Source organism: Mirounga leonina, unplaced genomic scaffold, assembly GCF_011800145.1.
Source record: "Mirounga leonina isolate KUSES-001 unplaced genomic scaffold, KU_Mleo_1.0 Mir_175, whole genome shotgun sequence".
Taxonomy (NCBI): domain Eukaryota; kingdom Metazoa; phylum Chordata; class Mammalia; order Carnivora; family Phocidae; genus Mirounga; species Mirounga leonina.
Window position 1 is genome coordinate 17,027,875 of NW_023270453.1, and position 24,324 is coordinate 17,052,198.

The following is a 24,324-nucleotide window of genomic DNA, read 5'->3' on the forward strand; positions in this document are numbered from 1 at the left end:
GCTCAGTTGGTTAAGCGACTGCCTTCGGCTCAGGTCATGATCCTGGAGTCCCGGGATCGAGTCCCGCATCGGGCTCCCTGCTCGGCAGGGAGCCTGCTTCTCCCTCTGACCCTGCCCCTCTCATGTGCTCTCTCTCTCTCATTCTGTCTCAAATAAATAAATAAATAAAATCTTTAAAAAAAAAAAAAAAGAAGCCAAATAAACTTAACTTCGTTTGGTGTTTTTTCCTCCTGTTTTTAGTGTGGCTCCTAGAAAGTTTGAACTGTGTGTGGCCGCCATCCTATTTCTTTGGCTGAAGGCAGATGCTTAACCCACTGAGCCGCCCAGGCGCCCCCATCCTATTTCTTTGGGACAGTGCTGTTTGCACTTCCCTCATTGTCTCAGATAACAAGCTCATGGGACAGGCCGTGGAGGGACCTGTGGCCACGCTTGTCCTAAGGGCTGGGCGCAGCCCCCTACCTTTGGCCCCTGTGGCTCCCGGGCTCCCGCACGAAGTAACGCCACGGTACTATAATCAATGCTGTGATTCCTTTAATCATGTAATTGTTGTAGAGCAGCGTATTTCTTGTACTAGAATAATTGTGTCTGATTGCTGAAATCAGAATCAGACAACATAGACTGTAGTCATGCTTTGCATGAGATAGCTGTGTCATTTCATAATGTCCCGAGTACAGCTCCACACTGGTGATGTGGTTATAAATGTGTCCACCAACACATCATCCGTAAAAGCAGCTCCCAGTCTCTCCCAGACTAAACTCTTCCTAGGACGACTGGTGGTGACAGGACATCACTTCCCTTCGGAAGTATCCTAGTGTTGACAAGCGTGGCCTGGCTCACTGGGCCGGAGTAGACTGTTCCTCCCAGATCTGCCTGGTGTGAGGTTGGCACTCCCCAGGGGAAGGAGTGCTGGATGCTGAGTGCTCCCTGCCGAGGCCCTTCCCGCGAAGGCCCTGGCTGCAAGCGTACGTTCCTTTGCCTCTTTGAGGGACACTCAAGGGTGTTTTGAGCTCCAGAGCGTGGGTCGTTCTGACCAAGGTCATGTTGAGGTTGTCCTGAAGTTCACTTTTTCTCTCTGCTCAGATCTTCTTCATTGATTTCCTCACACGTGTTACTTCTAATAGTCTTTCCCGATAAAATCTTGTAAACAAATTTCAGTCTTTGTTTCCTGTGGAAACAAATCTAAAACAGACAAACTCAGAGTCACATAGCAGTAGGAGATTGCTCAGGTGCATTGTTGAATGACTTAAATACTGTCATACCTGGGACACTGACCTCCCACTACAGGTTGACTCCTCAAGGTCACCCTAAGATAAGATTGGCCTTATCTACAGTCCACTGTTAACAGACTCCAACTAAAAGCTGAGCCGTGGGCGCCTGGGTGGCTCAGTCGTTAAGCGTCTGCCTTCGGCTCAGGTCATGATGCCAGGGTCCTGGGATCAAGTCCCACATCGGGTTCCCTCCTCGGCGGGAAGCCTGCTCTCCCTCTCCCACTCCCGCTGCTTGTGTTCCTGCTCTCGCTATCTCTGTCTCTGTCAAATAAATAAATAAAATCTTTAAAAAAAAAAAAAAAGCTGAGCCGTACAGTTGCTTGGGAATGCCATTGTTCCAATTCTTCCTTCAAAGATGGTGGGAAGAAGTGAGGATTTATCTGCTTCTGGGGACACATTATGCCAGGTGCTCCACGTGGATGACATCTTCCCATGGCATTCCAGAAACTTCAAGAATCTGGATATTTGGCCTATTTCTCCTCAGTTGGCTTCTTCTGAGAATCACTGTTCAATCAGGTGCTTTGGGTCAGTTTTCCACGACTGGAACCTGGTCATTTCTTTCACATACTTTCAGCATCTTATTTGGGGAATTGCAAGCTCATAGTCATTGCAGATGATGTAATGCCTGTCACCCCAGCTTAAATTGTTGATTGCCAAGTTTCCTCATCTTATGAAGCAGAAATTGATTCCCTTACTGACTTCTGAGGGTCAGGAGTGCAGCCTCTCACATCCTGCCTGGGAGCGCCATCTCTGTCATTCCTGATTGCCCTCAACTGAGCTCTGGGGTGGAGAGGCGTTTCATCCCGTGAGATCCTTATCTGCAATAAGTTATTTTGGTGAATCATCTGATTTGTCCTGTCTCATTTTCAGAATGCAATTTATACTCAGGCAGTAACATTTAGGCTTCCCAACGTATTTTTCAAGAGGAGAAAGGGAAAGAGCTTTCCCACCAGAGCTGTTTTATACTGACAGGGCAAGACCCATTTCACAACAAAGACAAGCTCTCCTCTCTGTCCCTGAGACCCTTCCCGAGCAGCGTCAGTCTGTGTGGCTTTCTGCAGTCCTCCAAGCTCACCAATGCCTACCCAGTGAGCTTATTTGAGTTGTGCCCAACCTCATCTGAAGACTAATGGGACATTGAAAAGCCCTCTCTTTTTCCTAATAAAAAAACCTAGGGATCACTGGTCCAAGCATCTGATAATGAAGAGAAAATCAACAGAGTGGTTTCCACTTGTGTTTAGACACATGCTTACAAAAGAAGTACATATTGATCCCGCTAAATCTTCCACAGGCTTCAGGGTCTGGATTTTTTTTTAAAGCCTCACTTTGTCTCCTAGGAGGTTGGTCCCCTAAGGAGTGCTTAAGGCTAGGTCTAGAGTGGAAAGAAGATAGATGACTGGAATACTTTGTGCAGCGCAGATGGGGTGAGTCCAGCAAAACCTGTCCATTCTCTGTGACCTTCTCTGATCCTTGCCTGATGAGCTTTCACACTGTGGCTCATGCAATTGCTTTCAGTGTGGTCCCAAGGCTTTTTAGACATATCTATGTATGCTCACCATCTTCTCTGCCCAGTAAATCATCCAAGGTTCAGAAGGTCTTTGTCTAGTTGGTCAAGGCCACTGCCATCAGCTGTGGGAAATTCCTGATAACAACACTGTCCTTCATCCTTTTCCATAGGCTAGAAACCTAGAATCATCCTAAGCTGTTCCTTTTCCTTTGCTTACCACATAATAAAAGCTCTCCTGATTTATTTCTCCTATACATCTCTCAATCCATCAACTTTTCTCCATTTCTTCCACAGCTACCTGAGTTTGATCCTTCAGCTCTAGTTTCTCTGTTCCTAATCCATGACCCTTTCCAAAACTTTCCTCACTTACAACCAGAGCATTTATCCCAAAGATGTTCAAGATACTCTTTTCTACTGTTTACAACCCTTCATGGCTCTTCATTGCTTTTAGAGAAAAATAAAGGAAAATTCCTATCTTCCGTCCCCTGTTTGCTCTTTAGCCTCACCTGGTGCCTTTGCTCCCTACCCCTCACTCTTGCAGAGCTGGCCTCCTTGGTGCATACCTGGGCATACCATGCTTGCTTCCACTGGGGGCCATTCTTCCTTCTGCAGGTGCCATCCTGAAACCTTTAGCTAGCTCTTCCCCACTTGTCCTTCAGACTTCAGGACACATATATACCCATGGAAGCCTTTCCTGTCTTGGTGAGTTTTCTTCACCACCATACAATTTCACATAATAATTGTTCTTTCCTTTTACAATATTTATCTCACCTTGTAATTCTAAAGCCTGGACAGGAACTGTAGGAATAATGTCAGTCTTCTCCTCTAGACTGTTCTTCATGAGAGCAGGTAACAAGTCTATCCTTGTAAAGTAAGTGTAACTACTGAGCCTGAGTCTTCTCCAAAATTCTATTATTCTGCTTTAAACAAATGTCTTAATACAAATGATGTCTATGGTATACATTCTGAAAGACAAAACAGAGAAGAGGAATTATTGGTCTCAAGCATTATCGATACACTGATTTCTCTCACGTGTGTAGAACCTGAGTGTAGCAGAAATTAAAATCTTGCACCATATTTCTTAGACATCATTTTATATTCAACTCGCAGATCTCAGATCTATTTTAACTAACTCTTAGATCTATTTTCCTAATCAAATTCACATTTCTGAAAATTAAATTTTGCTACTGTTGTGCTTTCTATAGATTTCTAGTGGGCTTCTCACTAGACTGTACATGACATAAACGTGTTAGAGTAACTCATATACCATATGTGCTAACTGTACTTTGCCCTGTGTCTTTCCCCCAGGATATCCAGCTGGCAGATTCCTTGCCTTTCAAGGCCTGGCTCAAGTCTCACCTTCTCAGTAAGACCGTTCTCTTCAACACCGTCACTACCAAAGAATATTAATCTCCTCATCATGCTTTACCATTTTTTCTTTAACTTCTAACATACTACATAATTTACTTACTTCCATATTTATTATTTATCATCTGTCTCCCTTAGCTAGATTTGCATTTTATTTTGTGATCTATCCAGGCATTGCAAAAGTGCATAACTGGTGCTTAATAAATATTGATTAAATGAATGATAAATGATTCTTTTTCAAAGATGAGTCTACAATTAATATATGAAATAAAGCTATTTTAAAAAAACGTATTCTCCCTTCCTAATTTATTCCGGACTTTCCCTGAAACTCATATCATCTTTCACTATGTACGTCCTGGCACACTAATGGATCAACACACTTTTATCTCAACTGCGTATCTGTACAGCATGCCCCAGCCATCACAGCTGGTTTCCTTATCTAGTAACTTCTCTTTCATTAGGCTTGAAGGTTAGAGCCCAAACTAACAGAGGCCTTCACTTTTACATGATTATATGTAAAGTCACATACATTTGCTTTTTAAACACTTGACTAAAAGAACAAGAGCAACCACAACAAAAAACCCTTCAGAATAAATCATAATGGTTTTTACGTGTCCTCTTAGAGAGCATCTAATGGAGCCTATATTAGCCAGCTGAAGCTGCCCTAACAGAATACCATAGATGGATGTCCTAAAACAACAGAACATTATTCCTTACAGTTCGGGAGGCTGGCAGTCCGAGATCAGGGTGTCTGCACTAACGCTATCTTGAGGGCCCCACCCTCATGACTTTATCACCTCCCAAAGGCCTCACCTCCTAACACCATCACATTGAGGGTTAGGGCTTCAACAGGTGAATTTTGAGAGGACACCAACATTCATCCATAATATAGTCTAAAAACACTTCTGGTAACTTCATTAGCTTATTCTGAGTTTTCTATATTACTTTATAAATATTTAAGCAACATATAATAACAGTGAGGTTCATTAGAGAGTCAGAGTAATTAAGATAAAGTCTGAAATCTGTGCCTGAAATTGCTGATTTTGCGGTTTTGCTTTTCTTTTTTTCTTTTTTTTTTTTTTAAGATTTTATTTATTTATTTGAGAGAGAGAATGAGATAGAGAGCATGAGAGGGGGGAGGGTCAGAGAGAGGCAGACCCCCTGCTGAGCAGGGAGCCCGACGTGGGACTCGATCCCGGGACTCCAGGATCATGACCTGAGCCGAAGGCAGTCACTTAACCAACTGAGCCACCCAGGCGCCCGCGGTTTTGCTTTTCAGTAGGAAAATTGGACACAAATCTTGGGTCACCAGTTTAACTTAGTCGTGTATCCTGTACTCCTGCTTTGTACTTAAAACCACATCTCAAATCCTCCAGTTAACACTCCCATTGTCTTTCCAGATGCTCAAGCATGGCCATGAATAATTAATTCTCCCACTTTAACCTCCATAGGATCTCCACCTGCAAGCCCTCCACTTCACTACTGGGACCCAGAACAATAAGGCTTTCACAGACCCCTAAACTGAAGAAAGCTTCCACGGGTCATCCAGGTAGGTTAGCAGACAGCCTTGTGGCTGACCCATGGTAGATCCTAAACATGTATCTGAATGAATTAAATAATCATTTCCACCATGTCTGTGCAAACTCTCTCTCAACATTTTAGTTAGGGATGGTTGAGGAACTTGATTCTGGTCATAAGAGAGAACAGAAGTCTGCTGGAAAAAGCCTTGGCTGTTTGGTTTTGCTGACATAGAGACAAGGCTGGCAAAGCTCGTCCACCTTCTCTCTGCCCTGAAAAGAGAAGTGATGCGTGAAAGTGACCAGGAAGCAATGAGATGAAGGGAAGCTACAGGTATTGCAAAGATTCTGGGTTTCCTGTTGTCCAGCTCCTGGAGCAACAGTGGCCATCACATCCTCTAGTTGGCTTTTGGGGGCTGCTCTTAGGAACAAAGCACTCTTAACAGAGACAGTTCTTTATTCAGATCTAAAACACTGTAAGAAACAAGCTGGTGCAATTTAAAACCTTCTTAGTAAACAACATTACAAATAAATACATAAAAAATAATTCCAAAAATATTCTGAGATCATTGCTACGAAAAAGCTTATAATCAGACATAAGGGGGAATATGGAAGTTGTAATGGACACAACAGGTACCTACTTTTCACATCTATGTTATATCGAAGAGACTTATCACTTGTTAGCAAAGCAAGACAGAGGTTTACCACACAGTTAATACCCATATTAATCATTAATTACCAGCAGCGACCAACTCTGTATAAAGACTTTCCCTGCTTGCCTAAATGAGAATGCCCATCCTGATCCTTTTATGGCCCTCACTTTTTTTGGAGCAGATATTTGAAGAAACAGTTAACCTTAAAGAAGTGTGAAAGCCTAGGGCTATGTTCTGAGTTATGGCCAAAGTGTCATGGCTGCAAGATCGTTACAAGGGCTGTGATTCATGTGAAGTTGTTTTATTAGAGAAATTATAGGTTCTTCTTCCTATAACTGGAACGCTTGAGCCCTCCATCAAAGCAACTTTCCAAAACTAAGATTAAAAACTGGAATCAAAGTCAGAACAACAAGTTGACACCATTTTATATTGCAATTCCAAACAGGAAGTAAGCCATTAAAATAGTGATTGATGATAGCAGGTCTGTTCTTTTTGGCTTAGGGGCAAATACAGGTTTCAAGTGTCTGAATTATACATTTTCTATGATGTGTCTTCCCTAAGACTGATGCTATGGTCTACATAAGGATATAAACAAGCATGTGAGTGAACTATACAGGGAGATTTTCAGTGTTAGCCCAAACCATTTTGATTGTTGAATATACTAGTAGCTAAGTTGGAAAGGGGAAAATTTCTGCTTCCTTGGGAACCGTTTTCCTTTGATAATAATTCAAGCCAGCATCTTCAAATCTAAATGACTTACAAGTACATACATGAGGGAAAGGCAACCTTGATAAAATAAAATAAACACTGGCCTTGAAGGATCTGGGAGTAAATTGTTACCATTGTTCCTGGCTCTTTGGTATTTAACATCTCTGAACCTATTTGCTTTTCCAGAAGACAGGAAAGCTCAGTGGAGTAGAATTTAAGCTTTAGAATCAGACATTCCTGCTCCTTCACTTAGGAGCTCTATGTCAGTTTCAATTCCAGTTAATCTTCTGGCTCATCTGTGAAATGGGGATAATAATACTCATCATAGTGTCACCATGATGACTGACTCTGTAATGCATGTAGTAAGTGGAAAGGGCCCAGAAGAGTGGTTGAAATGAAAACATGATGCTGTTATAGTGTGTTAGTCTAGTATCATATATTATACTATATTGAAGTATATTTGTTTCTTTTTTTTTAAATTTTTTTTAGATTTTATTTATTTATTTGAGAGAGAGAATGAGAGAGAGAGAGAGAGCGCACATGAGAGGGGGGAGGGTCAGAGGGAGGAGCAGACTCCCTGCCGAGCAGGGAGCCCGATGCGGGACTCGATCCAGGGACTCCAGGATCATGACCTGAGCTGAAGGCAGTCACTTAACCAACTGAGCCACCCAGGTGCCTGAAGTATATTTGTTTCTTAAAACTGTAATGGAGTGTAACTATACTGTACTATCATTATAGTATTATAATGCAGGATAGGATGTCACTGTTCAATTGAACTGTAAGGTCTCAAGTGGGAATGCAAGCAACTCTTTAGTCCTTCCATCACACGTTTATTTTTATCATCGGCATGGAGACATGGTAGTGTGCCCTAAGAGAAATTTCAGAAATATCTTTCAGAACCGGTCACTGTTTTCTAGGTGAGTAATGTTCTGTCAGCAGCAAGAGCGAAGAAGCGTGATAAGTGGTGTGGCTCATTACTGAAGGAGAAGATCAGAGAAGATGTTGATTAGGTGAGATGTGGTGGATGAAATTCCCACCACCCAGTAGATCAGAAGGAAATGCCATGCAGAGGTCTGTAGGTCAGAGGATGTGGTCTAGAAAGGGTAAGTAGGTTGACTGTGACAGATGGTTCTAGAAGAGAACAGGGGGCAAAACTAGAAAATGTAGGCTGAGATAAGAGTGTCGAAGCTCATAAATCTTGCCATTGAAAATTCATATTCTGTGAGCTTTTCCTGGTTTAATCATAGAAGAATTTAAGAGCAAACATCACTGCAGTACCAGTGTGTAATAGAAAGAACACAGACTCCCGAGTCAGGCAGATTTGATTGAAAACCTAGTGCTACTTCCTATTAGTTATGTGGTTTTAGACAAATAATTCCAATCTTAGCCACACACACACAAAACAGGAGTATATGCACTACATGGAATTATAACCAGGATTAAATGGATTAGCAGATATCAATCCACACTAGTTCCAATTTATTCCACCTAGCAGGATTATACATCTTTCACTTGCAGTGCAGATCTAATGTCTGGACTGAGACATAAACAATAACTTTTTAAACAATGAATTTAGAAACTTTTATTCGGGTTTAAAATGTCAAATATCTATTAGCACTGGAGCTAGAAAATGTGTAATGGAGTGATTACATGCCGAAAGTGTCCCTTACTGGATTTCTGCAGGGCTGAATTAATTAGTAATTGAGCACTGGTGTTCCACAGTAGACCAAAATCCCTTAAAAATATCATTGAGCCATCAACTCTGCTTGTGTGATTAGTCAAAAGTGGGGGCGGCTGGGGATACGAGGCCACTGAACGATAGGTGACCTCACTAAGGGGTCACTTTCTGAAAGAGGTTTGTGTGAAAGTAGTTGTCCCCGTGTTTAGTAGTTTGATAGCAACACTATCTTGCATTCACTTCAGCCGAGCAAATGATGAACTTGAACCTGTCAAGATAATGAAGCGATGGAAGAAAATCAACCCATCAATGCTAATTTCTTATCAAGTCCTCTAGTCAGGTAATAGTTTATTAGTAAAATCTTTCAAAGCGGGGAATCTTTTTTTAAAACTATAGCCACATGTATATATATATATTTTTAATTATGTAAAACATCTAACAGTGAAAACAGACAGTGGACCAGGCTTGTAAGGCATGGAGTTTAAGTGGTGGAGAGAGATGCTTGACTATGGAGTGGGACTGTATACACTTGGTGCTATGAAGAAGGGTTCAGGAAGAGTACAGGACTGTGTGATGCCAGTCAGGTCTTTGAAGTATGAAATCAATTTCAGAAACAGTGGTTTGGCATCATATACATTGACTATAGTTAGCATCCACCAGAAATAAAGTTAAAACAGAGACAACAGGTACATCACTTGGGCTGGCCAGGGTCAGCAAGCCCCAGAGTTTCATATCCTTTCAGAAACTTGCTTCACTGGCTGGCACAAACTAAGATTCACTCAAGCAATGATTTCTGAAGTAACAGGAGTGGAGCCAAAAGTGTAAACAATGCAGTAAGTTTAAGTGTTACCCCAGCAAACCTTTGAAGGGGGGGGGGGGTTAAAAAATGTTACTTAAATCCTTAGGCCAAAAACTATCTACTCTTTATTTAAATTTGTCAACTTAGCAGAAGAATAAAATGTTGGCATTCTACCTGTTGAGAAAAGAGAGAGACAGAGAGAGAGAGAGAAAGAGATGGTGAGTGAGACAGAGAGACAGAGGGAGACCAAGGAGGGAAGGGGGCAGAGACTGGGAGGCCGCAGTAGAAACACACACATTTGTTTTTGTGCATCTCTGCCATGGCCACAAAAAGAGTCTCATGAGACTACCTTGCTGATTCCAGGAAAGGACTGAGAACTTGGCACGGGGCTGAAACACCCCAGAGGAACTCTGCATTATCAGCTGACTCATACCTAAGTGACAGAGGCACAGCAGAGCCCAGTCAAGATCAGCAGATCGCCCAGGCACGTCTTCTGAGCATCAGCTGCCGTGGAGATATGTGATAATATGGGACTGTTGTAAGCAATGAAATTTAGGGAGGGTTTGTTAAATGGCATTTTATGGCAATAGCTAAAAGACTCATAGGTAGATAACCAATAATTTGAGATTAATTAAAACTTTGGGTGCATCTCTATGTTGCATGAGATAAATGCACAAATACAATGCATTTATTTAATATGAAAATTTAGATGAATATATATTAACAGTTGAGAAATAAATATTATATATGATATATTTAAAACATCCAATACAATATATAAAAGTAGCAAAATATTTCAAAATAACAAGATAATTTGATTTTAACATCCCCCAAAAGCATATATGTATAAAAGACACAAATGATGAAAATATTAAATGTGTTCACCACAAATAAAGATAATTCAAAATAGAGCTCCTTGACCAGTATCACTTTGTCACTTTAAAAAAAATGTGGCTTACAAAAAAGCACAAAAATTTCAAATTTTTTTCGTTTGGATTAAACCCTTTTATTTGCTATGAGATACCTACATGGTATCCTTGAACATAATTTGTTAAACCTCCATTCCTGGAGATATTCAATAATTTATATAGATGCATGATAATTTTACATTTGGTGATATACTGAACAATTTTCTTCTAGCACAGATGCTTTATTATTAAACTCTGCATTGTGGTTCATAAGGTTTCCGGGTAAAATACATCACAATCAATGACCCGTCTAGATTGTCCGGTATACCTTCTAGTTCTGACAGTCTAAAACCTATTCAACTACTTCAGATGTCTTTTTTTTATTTATTTAGATTGACCATGAAGGATGAATTTCATTGTTCCATGGAGAAGGCATCCACCTACTTTATTCTACAAGTCAGAAGGGATGGACAGGAAGGGGTTTTGAGACACTGAGTTAACTCTAACAAAATGTATATCTTTTTTTTTTTTAAAGATTTTGTTTATTTATTTGACAGAGAGATAGACAGAAGAGCACAAGCAGAGGGAACGGCAGAGGGAGAGGGAGAAGCAGGCTCTGCACTGAGCAGGGAACCCGATGCGGGACTCGATCCCAGGACCCTGAGATCATGACCTGAGCCGAAGGCAAACACTTAACCATCTGAGCCACCCAGGCGCCCCCAAAATGCATGTCTTTATTTGCCTCTATTATCAATTTGGATTATCTGATGATAATGCATATAATAAAAAAGCCATCGATTTTCAAACATTGGCCCAAGGAGGTCTTATTTTTAAGACCAAACTGTCATCTATACAAACTGGTGTAAAAGCCCCCAAAGAAATATTAAATAAGTTATATTCAAGCAGGCATTGTCGAAATGATTAGTGACATGTACATTTTTAAGATCCTTGCTTCTTTATTAAAACAAAAAACCTACTTAATTGAGAGGTGAGAATTTTTGCAAATCCATCAATAAATAACATTTTTACTTGTTCATTCCCTCTTGGAATCTAAATGCTGGTCTCAGAGTACCTGGGCAACCCTTGACACTTTCCAGATCGCAAGATCCATGAAAAGGCACGCTGTCATCATCTAGGGGCTGCCATAGGCAAACGCAGGTTCTTACATGTCTGCATTGTAGTCTTCCCTCTTTTGATCATGCGTGGAATCTCAATTTGGCTCTGGGAAGTGTCCTCCGTTTTATGCAGCCTTACAGACCCAATGAACATATATGGTCAACGGCCATCCGATTCTTCTCCAAGGAATCTGAATCTCATGGCAGGACGGGAAGGGAGTGAGAGTTGACTGATTCATAGCAGTGCCCCACTAAGGCTGCCCATCAGTTCTGGCTGACCTGGTTCTGATTCTTCCAGTTATTCAAGTTTGTCTTCAATTTGATGAGCTACAGAAGCTGACATCTGTCTGCCTCTGGAAACTTAATTACAATGTCTACTCCATTTCTTATTAAACTCTAGCCATCTCAGTCTTCAGTAGAAGACTGAGCCTCAGGGTCTTTGCACATGCTGCTCCTTCCCGGGAGCAATGCCTGCTGTTCCGGCTATCACTGGGTCCTCCTCAGCCTTTGCATCCTAGTTCAAACATTACTTATTCAGAGAAGCTTCTTCTCATTATACCAACTACAGCAATACGCTCACCCGGACACCATCACTGTTATTCTCTGTGACTGGATCAGCACATTATTGCCCTCAGACTAAATCAAGCCCACCACCTGATTTTTTCTTAAAATAAATTTTTTTGGAATGCAACTATACCCATTGTCTATGGCTGCTTTCAACCTAAAATGGCAAAGTTGAGCAACTGTAACAGTGACAGTACATCTTGCAGTGCCTAACGTATTTTCCTTCTGGCCTTCTAAAGAAAAAAAATTTGCTGACCCCCGCTTTAAAATGTTATTCTGTTTATTTCCTTATACAACTTACCATCATCTTCAATTATCCTGTTCATAGTTTAGTTGATAAGTATCTGTCTCTACCCAGCACTGAGGAGTTATGGAATTAGGTTACTTGCCTGCTTTTAATCAGTTATGCATCCCTAATGCCAAATCCAATGCCTGTTGAGAGTGGAACTCAACAGGTATTTGTGGAATCGGTGGCTAAATAAATGAGTGTGTCTCATCATCATGTGCTCAATGAGTATTGGCAACACCATCTCTAGGATTCAGTATGCACCACAGTGAAATGTCCTCACTTTCCTTGCTCGGGCAGACGCCCTCGTGCAATGCCTGTCTTATTTTGCAGCCATATTCTACGTATCAGGAACAAATTCACCCCAGGTAGTTACTGGAGTGGGAGCGGGCATCCAGCTCAACAGCAGCCAGTAGGCAGACCAGCCAGAATTCTCGGATCGTAGGCATAAAGATTAACTAGATCACAGGACCCATGAATTTGAGAATTTGAAGTTGGAAATGTGGCTCAGGAGTTGCACTTGTCTCTGTTGAGAGATGCCTGAATGAGACTGAATTTTGTGGTCTTGATGCATTCTTGCATCAAACCCACTTTTTATTTAAGCTAGTTTGAGTGTGTATCTGTTACATACATTCGAAGCAAAAAATTAAAACACAACCAAGTTATACTGAGCAAGACTACACATAAATAAATAAACAGGCTAAATAAGCAAACCAGCTGCACTCTCATGGAAAAACAGAACATGTGCCTTAGGAATGAACAGAGGCATAGCTTGATGACAGAAGCTGCAAGAGAGAGTACCTGAGTACCCGCACACCTCAACACGTCTTAATGAAGAACAGACTGTCTTTCTGAAGTAATTGGTACTAACCAACGACTCAAGGTGCAATGCCATGCCATTAAAGTGACTGATGATAGGAAAGTCTGAGCATGCGTATAGTAGCGTTTTTGTTTTATCACTTTAGAAATAAAATGATCTAACCATCTCATTTCTTTTAAATAAAGAAGTACAAAGAAGTGTGGTTTCATTACTTTTTTTTTTTTTTTCCTTTCTGGGAGTTGCCTTTACTACAGTTAATGTCGAAGATTAAATGAGTATGGCAATAAAATAAAATTCACTTAATAAAAATGTATTAATTAAGCACCCAATTTGTGCTCCATTTTTTTCTTGTCTATAGAGATTTACCAACTAATAAAACTGTCAAAAATATATGTGATCATGGGTGTGAAATTGGGTCATGTACAACTCATAGGAACATTAAAAGACATTTAGATATTTTGGGGAAAATAAGAAACTTAAAATCAACACTAGTTTGAGCAAATTGTGATTTGCCCCTCATCATGAATGCTACATAGTCTAGAAAACAATTAGTAGAAGAAAACTTGTTGTGTAGCATTCAAACTTCCACTAAAAATAAGCCCAAGCAAAATTTTATTCTATTTCTCACTTTCTATTACTATAAGAAAATATCTTCTGAATATTTTATATATTATCCTACAAGAGAGAACAGGATTTTGTCCCTATTGCACTAACAATGCTTTCTATTTTTTGTTTTGTCATCCAATTTGCTTTTATTTCAGATTTTTCCCTCATATCAAATATCTCATGTGTCTGGTTTTTTCTAGTTCTTTTAGTCTTTTCCCTATCTCTTGTATAATCCTGTTGACTATTTTACCAATTTTATTTGTTTTCTTTTATTTACGTACTCTTCAAATCTGCTTTGATCTACTTCTTTTTCATCTTTCATGTAATCTTTCCTTTTTTCCAAATTAATTTCCCCAAATTAATTAATTTAACTTTATTTTTTAAAAAGATTTTGTTCATTTATTCAACAGAGAGAGCGAGAGAGTACAAACAGGAGGAGCAGTAGAGGGAGAGGGAGAAGCAGGCCTCCCGCTGAGCAGAGAGCCCGATGCGGGGCTTGATCCCAGAACCCTGAGATCATAACCTGAGCCGAAGGCAGATGTTCAACCATCTGAGCCACCCAGGCGCCCCTAATTTTATATTGTTTAAACACACTCCCCTCAGACTTATTACGCTGAAACAGTACTCATATATTCTATTCAGATACAGTCTTTCAAAGAAAAGTAATTTCTACGTACTAAATTATAATCATTTATAACAGTAAAAACATAACAACAAAGTATTTCTAAATCTATAACACAACCTTGAGGTGGATCCAGTGGCTTAAAAACTAGATCATGAATCAAGTTCAAATAATAGTCATCATAGAGCAGAACTACATTTTGTGGTCTACATGCGAAACCAATCTAATTTTTTTTCTTTCTTTTTTCTTATTATGTTATGTTAATCACCATACATTACATCATTAGTTTTTGATGTAGTGTTCCATGATTCATTATTTGCATATAACACCCAGTGCTCCATGCAAAACGTGCCCTCTTTAATACCCATCACCAGGCTAACCCATCCTCCCGCCCCCCTCCCCTCTAGAACCCTCAGTTTGTTTTTCAGAGTCCATTGTCTCTCATGGTTCATCTCCCCCTCCAATTTCCCCCCCTTTATTCCTCCCCTAAATCCATCTAATTTTAACCTGTGATCACCCATCATGGACGGCAATGCTGATTTGGATAAATCTGATATACATCTACATCAAGTCAGTGAAAAGAGGTATCCAAATGGACTATCTGCACAAACTCCTTGAATGTGTCTAGGAGACCAGGGGCACAGGCAGAGCGTGGGTGGTGGGTCAGGGAAAGCTTCCTGAAGGACATGACTTATGACTTAGGAGTCCTGACTTTGGAGTTAGCATGATGGAGAAAGAGAGTAAACACTAAGTGGGAAAAAACAGGGTTGTGAGACTATGGTAGATTTCATGAAATGAAATTAGTTCAGTGAAGCTGGAGAATGTGGTCTCCATCTGGGAGTGGCAAGAATTCCAGGACTCAGATTATGAAAATCCCCCTGGGCCACAGAATGGGTCCTCTCCTGCAGGAGGAGAGGATCCAGTGAAGTGTTTTCAACAGTGAAGAATTATGTTTTAAGAGAGTAGTGGATCAATAGCCAAACTGTGGGAGGAGCCGAGATGTCCTTCAGCAGATGAATGGATAAAGAAGATGTAGTTTATATATATGATGGAATACCTACTATTTGCATCAACATGGACGGAACCGGAGGTTATTATGCTAAGTGAAGTAAGTCAAGCAGAGAAGGACAATCATCATATGGTTTCACTCATATGTGGAACATAAAGAATAGTGCAGAGGACCACAGGGGAAGGGAGGGAAAACTGAATGGAAAGGAATCAGAGAGGGAGACAAACCATGAGAGACTCTGGACTCCGGGAAACAAACTGAGGGTTTCAGAGGGGTGGGGGGTGAAGGGATGGGGTAACCGGGTGATGGATATTAAGGAGGGCACATGCTGTGATGAGCACTGGGTGTTACATGCAACTAATGAATCATTGAACACTATATCAAAAACTAATGATGTTGGCTAATTGAACATAAAAAAAAATAATGAAATAAATGCACCCAAGAAATCACCAATTATTACCTATATCTGAGTATTAAATATATGGATAATTTTGAGAATGCTTTTCTCTCTAGCCTGCTGTATTTTCTGTAATGAGTGTATCTATACTTACAATGGAAATTTAATTTTTCAATAAAAATATTTGATAGACTACTATTCAGTAATAATAAAAAAAGAGTAGTGGAGAAAGACTTCAGTTTCTAGATAGAAGCCTGATAGATTGGTACCAAGATAGGAGCCAAGGAGGAGTGGGGGTGGGGGGGTTTCTGAACAGAGCAGGGTGCAGGTTGGGAGGGGCAAGCCAAAGGGAAGGCTCTCTGCAGGGCTTGCAAGTGTTTGGATGTGCAGGATGAGGAATGCTAAGACTACTTGGTGGTCCCCAGGAGTCTGCATTTCTGCCTGCTTACTCACTTTCTTTTTCTGTTTATTTCAATATTCTGAAAGTGTTTATTTCCTCAGGTACATGTATTGTACTTGTTTGATTAATTATCATGACAAGGATTGCTTTGGACCTTTTCCCAATCTTCTACTTGCCCTTTCTAATGAGGATCTACTGCTTATGTTTTTATTTTATTTTATAACTATAATAATCCTCTCTATGCATTCTCATCGCCAAACCTGAATATGTTGGCAATCTACTTGAAATATATGCCTTGGGAATAAAGTGCAGAGAAAAAAAAAAGAACAGTAGGAACTGGATGGCACTCGGGTAGTCATTGGCAAATACGACAGAGATGAAATCACATTTAAACAGTATGTCTCCATCATTTTAACCCATGTTCAAGGCTTTCCCCACCTCTCAAGAAAGTCAGGCTGAATTTAACCTAATATGTAGCAGGAGGGCCAGGCCAAACTAGCTTCACACAGTAGGTGGGAGTAACTTCTGAGGGATGCAGGCGTTTGTTTTCCTACTTCTACACGGGGAAGGTTGTGGACTGGGAAACGGAGGCAGATTAAAATGTTTAACATCCTTGGCTGTATACTTGTGAGGTGGTTTGCCAATGGTTTGGTTTTCCTGTCTGTGCAAGTCTCTCCCTAGATATATATAGATATAGATATAGATATATAGATATATAGATATATGTATTTCCCATAAGGCTACATTTATCACTAAGTTAATTTACTTTTAGAAACCAGATTGTCTATAAGTTTCTCAATTTATTCCAAATGCCCATCTACTTTCTTATTTGCTACATTGCCTTGAGGATCTCTTTTTCTGTAACCATAACCAACTGCATCTAAATGACTTCCTGCACTCATCGTGTTTTAAAAGAATACTTAAAACATATAGGACTATATCTATAACATTAAAAAGTCCCATTAGTTTGCTCTTCAATTTAATTAATGGTGGGAATAGCACGTATGGTTCTCTATTACCTCTTTTACATTTAGTGAATTTCCCTCGGGAAAAAAGTAAGAGCACTGCTAACATGAATTTATTATTTTTTATTACACTACCTATTGCCAATGCCTTAAATGACAATTTAGATGTACTTCAAAATACACAGAATGTAAAATATTTTGAAAACATAAATTTTCTCCCATCATGCTATGGAGCGAACAGAATTATTTCCTATTACAATTTGGAAAAGAATCTTTATTGTAGGTCCTGAAATAGGAAATATAGTTCATGATCCTACTATCTAATAAAGATCACAGTTGGCTGACTGTATAACATCTTGATTATTAGTTCTTGGCAAATTTCTCTCTAGGTTACTATTCTAAGGTTGTAAATGTCTACATCTTGAGTATTGTAGCACTGGACAGAGATTTTGCCTGAAGTTTTTCTGGAATCAGCAAAACATCAATGCTTAAAACTGACTTGGAGAGCCACAAGATTTTAGAAGATCTCTACTACCTCAAGACTTAATTGGTGTTGTTAGCAGTCAAAGAGTTTAATGATGACCTGTTTATAAGACATTTTGTTAGGTAATACATAAATGTATAGAAACCAGTGACTTATATTCTTAGCCATATTTATTCTGTGAATCTAGACCCAAATATCTCACTCTCTCAGGAAAATCTCCACATGTTTCTCTTGCCTATATGACAAAGCTCAATTTCCAATTCTGAACTCACTAATATACTACTTAAAACATAACTTGTGGGGCACCTGAGTGGCTCAGTTGGTTGAGCATCTGACTCTTGATTTTGGCTCAGGTCATGATCTCAGGGTCCTGAGACTGTGCCACGCATTGAACTCCGCACTCAGCGTGAAGTCTGCTTGGGATTCTCTTTCGCCCTCTCCCTCTGCCCCTCTCCCTGCTCATGCTCTCTCTCTCTCTCTCAAATAAATAAATATTTAAAAAAACAAAAAAACCCTTAACTAATGGCATCAAGATTCTAAGTTGTCATTCCATTGGAATGATACTTATCTTCTTTGGAAAGAGATAATTTATTTGGGGGAAATAGCATATACACACATAAAAAAAACCTATTAGTCATAAAATGTAAATTTCAGTACAAGAAAACAATACTCAACTGTTTCTGGGGGTATGGTATGCATATCCCCTATGGTCTGTGAGAAGATGTTCGGTGGAGCACTGTGTGATGTGTCATTTTATTTCAGTGGCTATGCTTTCACTAAGAATGTATACTATGTCTAGGAAGGCAGAAATATCAAAATTAAAGATATTTTTATATTACTGATCCCCTCATTCTCTATTCCAGCTCCACGAGTAACATATCTTTGTGGATTTCAGACCCAAGTGGGTTTTTGTTGTTGTTGCCATATTCGAATCTACACTCCCCTTGGTAGCCCCAGTGCCGCTCCCACATGTTATCACTTCATCTCCTTGGTGTCACGGAGTCCCACAGCCTTGGCCTCCAATTCAGGCTCTCTCATCCAGCTTCATGCTGCATTTATTCTCAAATTTCAGGACATTTCATGCTTCAAAACCTTCAATGGATTCCCATTGAAATGATGAAAAAAATGATTCATTTGGTGTTTATGTCGGTCCATCATTTGGAACCAGCTTTTTAGTTTCCCCCATAACATCAAATCGTATAATTTTGCCACACTGGCCTCCACTCTTCTTCCTGAATATTTGGGACCGCCTTGCTTTGGTTCACCTTACTCCTTCACCCTCAAAATGCCATCTTCTCTTTCCATTTATTGAAATCTGATTTAATCATCACACTCCAGTTTAGACATCATCTTCTGTGAATGTTTGCAAAATCTCTCCTCTCGCATTCTCCAGTACTGTTTATCACTTTACAAGAATATTTTCCTCTGTGTGTTATATTTTGCTGATACATGGCTACCTCCTCAACTACATTATATTTTTAGGCAAGGACCATACATTATTCTTACTTATATTTCCCATAATTCTCACTAAATATTGGATGAATATATGAATAAATGAATGAATAAATAAAAGACTGCATTGCTATTGACAATAATGAAGGGCATACAAATACCTGAGAACTGAGAAAACCCTGAGCCAGTTTATAGTTTTGAAAATTGTATGACACAGTCATTTAGAAAATAGTCAAACTATAGATTAAGTTGATAATAAATTCTAGACTACATTGATAATAATAAAATTGTGGTAGAAACAGATTTATGAAATACTCTGAAATATCCTAACTCTCGTAAGTATGCAAATTCCTAATTTCTATAATTAGAAAGTAGTTGCTTTGTAGAATTAATAGAGATGAATAGACATAATTCTAAAACATTTCTTTATGTTTTTCTTGCAGAACTCGATCGATGTTAAAGTGCTTTTGCTCACCAAGCTAGGGTGTTTCATAAAGGCAAAATAAATAGTTTCTTCTACACCACATTTTATCTGAGTTAGGGTTAGGATATCCCATTCTCTTAAAATCAATGAATGTTTATTGACTATCTGCTAAGGCTAAGGCACTGTGCCAGGCAGAATAATCTGGTAGCAAACAAGACAGAGTCCCTGCTCCATCCTGGCCTTGGGGAATACAGATGCAGCAGCAGACTCTTCATACCCAGACTTATAAATGCTGTAATAAGGACTAATGTTCAGGGAGTTAGGACAGAATTTCTGGAGGAAGTGAATTTTAAGATAGCTAAACGATTAAGAGTTAATCATATTAATGAACAACAAATAATACTCCAGAGAAGAAACTGTTTTTAAGGGGGCCTGACGTTGAGACAGAAAGCAAAATACTGTGGACAAACAGAAGGTCATTAGTCCCATGTAGATGGATAGGAATGAGTAAAAAGGAAATTCTGAGCCAGCTTGCTCAGAGTTTGCACGCCTTGTGAGTAACTATTGCAGACACCATCCTGAAGACATGGACCAGTGGTGCACATGTAAATTCACTGGAAGGGTACTGTGGCTGTGGGTGGCAGGAGGAGCCGTGGAAAGATTAGAAGCAGGTGCTATAAAGGGGACACAGAACCTGTTTGGCATATGATGTTGACCTGAAATAGTGACAGGGGTGGGGCAGATAGAAAGCTGTTAATAGAGTTGAGAGACAGTGAAGGGTTCAGATTCAAGCAGATTTTGCTATCAATTTTCATATTAAGGGTAGAAGGAAGAAAGTGGGTCAAATTAGTGTCATCTGGACTTGCAGGAGAATTTGGGTGAGGAAGGGAACCTTCACTGTTTTAGTCCACTAATGTTTGGGGCTATTTGTTATTGCAGGATGGCAAAGACCTTTCTAACTGATACAAACCATGAAGAATAATATATAATCTCCCCCCACAGCCCTTAACCAATAACTGTTATTAAGTAGCTACAGCATGCATTTCTGAAAATCAACAACAATAATAGTGCTACTGAATTTCTAGGTAAGTTTACACAGGGAGGGGAAAGACTTGGGCAGTAGAACACCAAGAAGCAGTTGTACCCCTTCTCCAGCAACATGAGCAATGTGAGATCCTAGAGGGATAGGGGGTAACGGAAAGTGTGTATATAGTCTTTCTGATTTCTGGAGATAGTTCATCAATAAAGGTGCTTCCCATGGTGAATAACCCCCTCCCCCCAAAAAAAGCCCAGCTGAGTTTCTAGTTACATATGTATAAGGTATATATAAATAAATGTATGTACAAATAGTATATAAATGAGATATAGGTATACACATATTTGCATTATGGAGGGTATATTTATACATAACGATACAGTTATTACGTGGCTGTGGTTGCCTCAAGGCAGGTGGACAGGCAGAGATGGGCTGTGTAGCCCTTATGGGCAGGTCTGAGAGCAGAGCCACTGGCCAGACTTCTGCTCAGCAGCAAAGCCACCAGCACGTTAAGCCTGAGTGAACTTAATGGGATGAAGTGAAGGCTTTCTTTTCTTGCCATCATGACGAGGGTGCACATTTACACCAACACTTTTTCTGCATGCCTATCTTCAATCCAACAAGGCCAGTGAAGCTGCGACTGCATTCCACCCTCTCAGCAACTGGCCTTTCTCTCTCCCGTTCCATTTTCTATCCCAGTCTTGCTCTTATTCTGCACAATGATATGCAACTGCCACCAACCAGAAGTTACAGTCAACCCTGCAACTGTCGCAAGCAGGACCTGGGGGCCATAGGCACTGTCAGGGATAGTAAACCATTTCCTGGGAAGAGTTGGTGAAGCTTCCTTCAGAGGAGTCCCCATGTCCCCATGTACTTGGTGTCCATGAGCCAAAAGGATATGCAAAGATGCTTCCACATTTCAAGGCTGGTTTCTTGGTTCGTATTCAACTTAGGTGCTTAGGAACCTAAGTTGAATACTGATGCCCAAGGGCAAAAACCCCATCTCCCTTTTTTTTTTTTTATCTTTTTTAAAATTTTTTTATTCTTATGTTAATCCCCATACATTACATCATTAGATTTAGATGTAGTGTTCCATGATTCATTGTTTGCGCACAACACCCAGTGCTCCATGCAGAATGTGCCCTCCTCAATACCCATCACCAGGCTAACCCATCCTCCCACCCCCCTCCCCTCCAGAACCCTGCTTGTTTTTCAGAGTCCATCGTCTCTCATGGTTCGTCCACCCCTCCGATTTCCCCCGCTTCATTCTTCCCCTCCCGCTACCTTCTTCTTCTTTTTTTTTTTCTTAACATATATGCACTATTTGTTTCAGAGGTACAGATCTGAGATTCAATAGTCTTGCACAATTCACAGCGCTTACCAGAGCACATACCCTCCCCAGTGTCTATCACCCAGTCACCCCATCCCTCCCACCCCACCCCCCACTCCAACAACACTCAGTTTGTTTCCTGCGATTAAGAATTCCTCATATCAGTGAGATCATATGATACATGTCTTTCTCTGTTTGACTTATTTCACTCAACATAATACCCTCCAGTTCCATCCACGTCGTTGCAAATGGCAAGATCTCATTCCTTTTGATGGCTGCATAATATTCCATTGTATATATATATACCACTTCTTCTTTATCCATTCATCTGTCAGTGGACATCTTGGCTCTTTCCACAGTTTGGCTATTGTGGACATTGCTGCTATAAACATCGGAGTGCACGTACCCCTTCGGATCCCTACTTTTGTATCTTTGAAAACCCCATCTCCCTTAAGGAAGGGGGTATGCTTGACCATTATGCCCAGTAAGGTGCAACCCTAGACTTTCTGTTTTTCATGCTTTTATTCCTTTTCTGTTGTTGACCTTGTGCCAGGTTTGTTTACAGACGATGTATTTTGTTTAACTGAATACAAAAAATGGAAAACTCTATACATAAAAAGGAAAACAGAAGAAAAGAAACATGGGGAGAGAGGGCTGAGGTGCAGGTGCTGGGTGAGACAGGGCACAGTCTGGATGGCCGCCTCCCAGGCTCATGGCTCAGCACTGGGGTTGGGTTCTTGATGAGTCCCACAAGACACATATTTTTGCAATTCATAAGTAAAATTGATTTTATTAATAAGGATCTTTCCACATGTCTGGAGCAAATAAGTAATGAATTCCAAGGAAAAAACCCACACACAGTGAAATGGAAAGTATCCCAGGATGACAAAAATATATATAAATATGTACACCTGTAATCACTGCTGCCTCAAAGAACCATTTTTCCTTCTGATCTTTCTTAGATATCCTCTTCTGCTTCCTGATAGGATTCTGGTCCTCATCAGGATGAGGGGTTCTTCCTGCCAAAGCACTGATGTCACTGAAGTGAGTGGAAGACTATTACATGCTCTTTTTTAAAGGATTTTATTTATTTATTTGACAGAGAGAGAGAGAGCGACAGCAGGAACACAAGCAGGGGGAGTGGGAGAGGGAGAAGCAAGTTTCTCGCTGAGCAGGAAGCCTGATGCGGAGCTCGACCCCAGGACCCCGGGATCGTGACCTGAGCTGAAGGCAGACGCTTAACCGACTGAGCCACCCAGCCATCACTATTATGTGATTTAATAAGAAGAATCTGAAAAAACACTGAGGTGAATGTGAATTTGAAGTCGGTTTGTTCTCCATATAAGCTATGATGTTGTCTTAATCCATGTTAGATGATGACAAAGCTAATGTTTGTGGGCTTTTTTGTTTTTTTTTTTTTTTTAGGAAAATAAAGTCAATAAAATTCCTTTTAATTTATAAATGAAGGTGTCTTATGGATCCAGCTACAGCCTACGGAGGGAAAACACCGCTCTCCCTGTCCATTTCGAGAGTGGAAGTGGGTTGGCTTGCACGATGCCCACTCTTGATGAGGGCAATGAATCACAACCAGGATATTCCTTGTACTTTACTTCTATGAAACATACATGGGAATCAGCTATTTTTGACTTTCATTTGCAAATAAAATATGACATTTTAACATTGCCAATAATGAATCCTTCTGAAAGCTATAACGTAATCTGAAGGGTCACTGACAACCAGTTTTCTTGTCAAATTCAGTGAAATTAAACTGAAAAAAAATCACTATTTTAAAGGAAAGTAATGAAGAAATGCAGCAGTGTAACAGTGAAATTAAACCGAACTTTACTGTTTTGGGGACATTATTTGCATTGACTGTCTCCTCCTCCTAGATATGTAACTTGCCTCCCTTTCTGTTCTGTGTTCTCCCACTTAGAGAATGGATCCTCATGGTGAATATTTCATAGGAATCTGATTTTTCTTTAGGGTTTGGACTTATTTTTCTTCTGGCTTATTTACAGCTTTCACTGGTGATAAAATATGTTAGGATTGGACATACAGTAGGTAAAGCAGTCTCTCCCAGCTCTTGGCAGCCTGATAAAATGAGTTCAATTTTCCTGCTGGTTTCTTTCTAGAGACAGGCAGCACCAACTCTGTTTTCAACTAGCAGAGGGATAATTGGTACCCAAAGACTGGTCCAGTCATGATGATGCTAAAAAAATTAGAATAAACAATGATAGAAAATCTATTTACTGTGGGGATATGAAATATTAGAACAGAAATCTGGGCAATTTAACATACTGTTCACTGTTAGATAATGGAAAAAAAAAAAACCTAAAAAAATTCTACTCACACAACTAACAGTAATGTATGTTAAAGGCTTGCATGGATTTTTCCTAATATGGCACAAT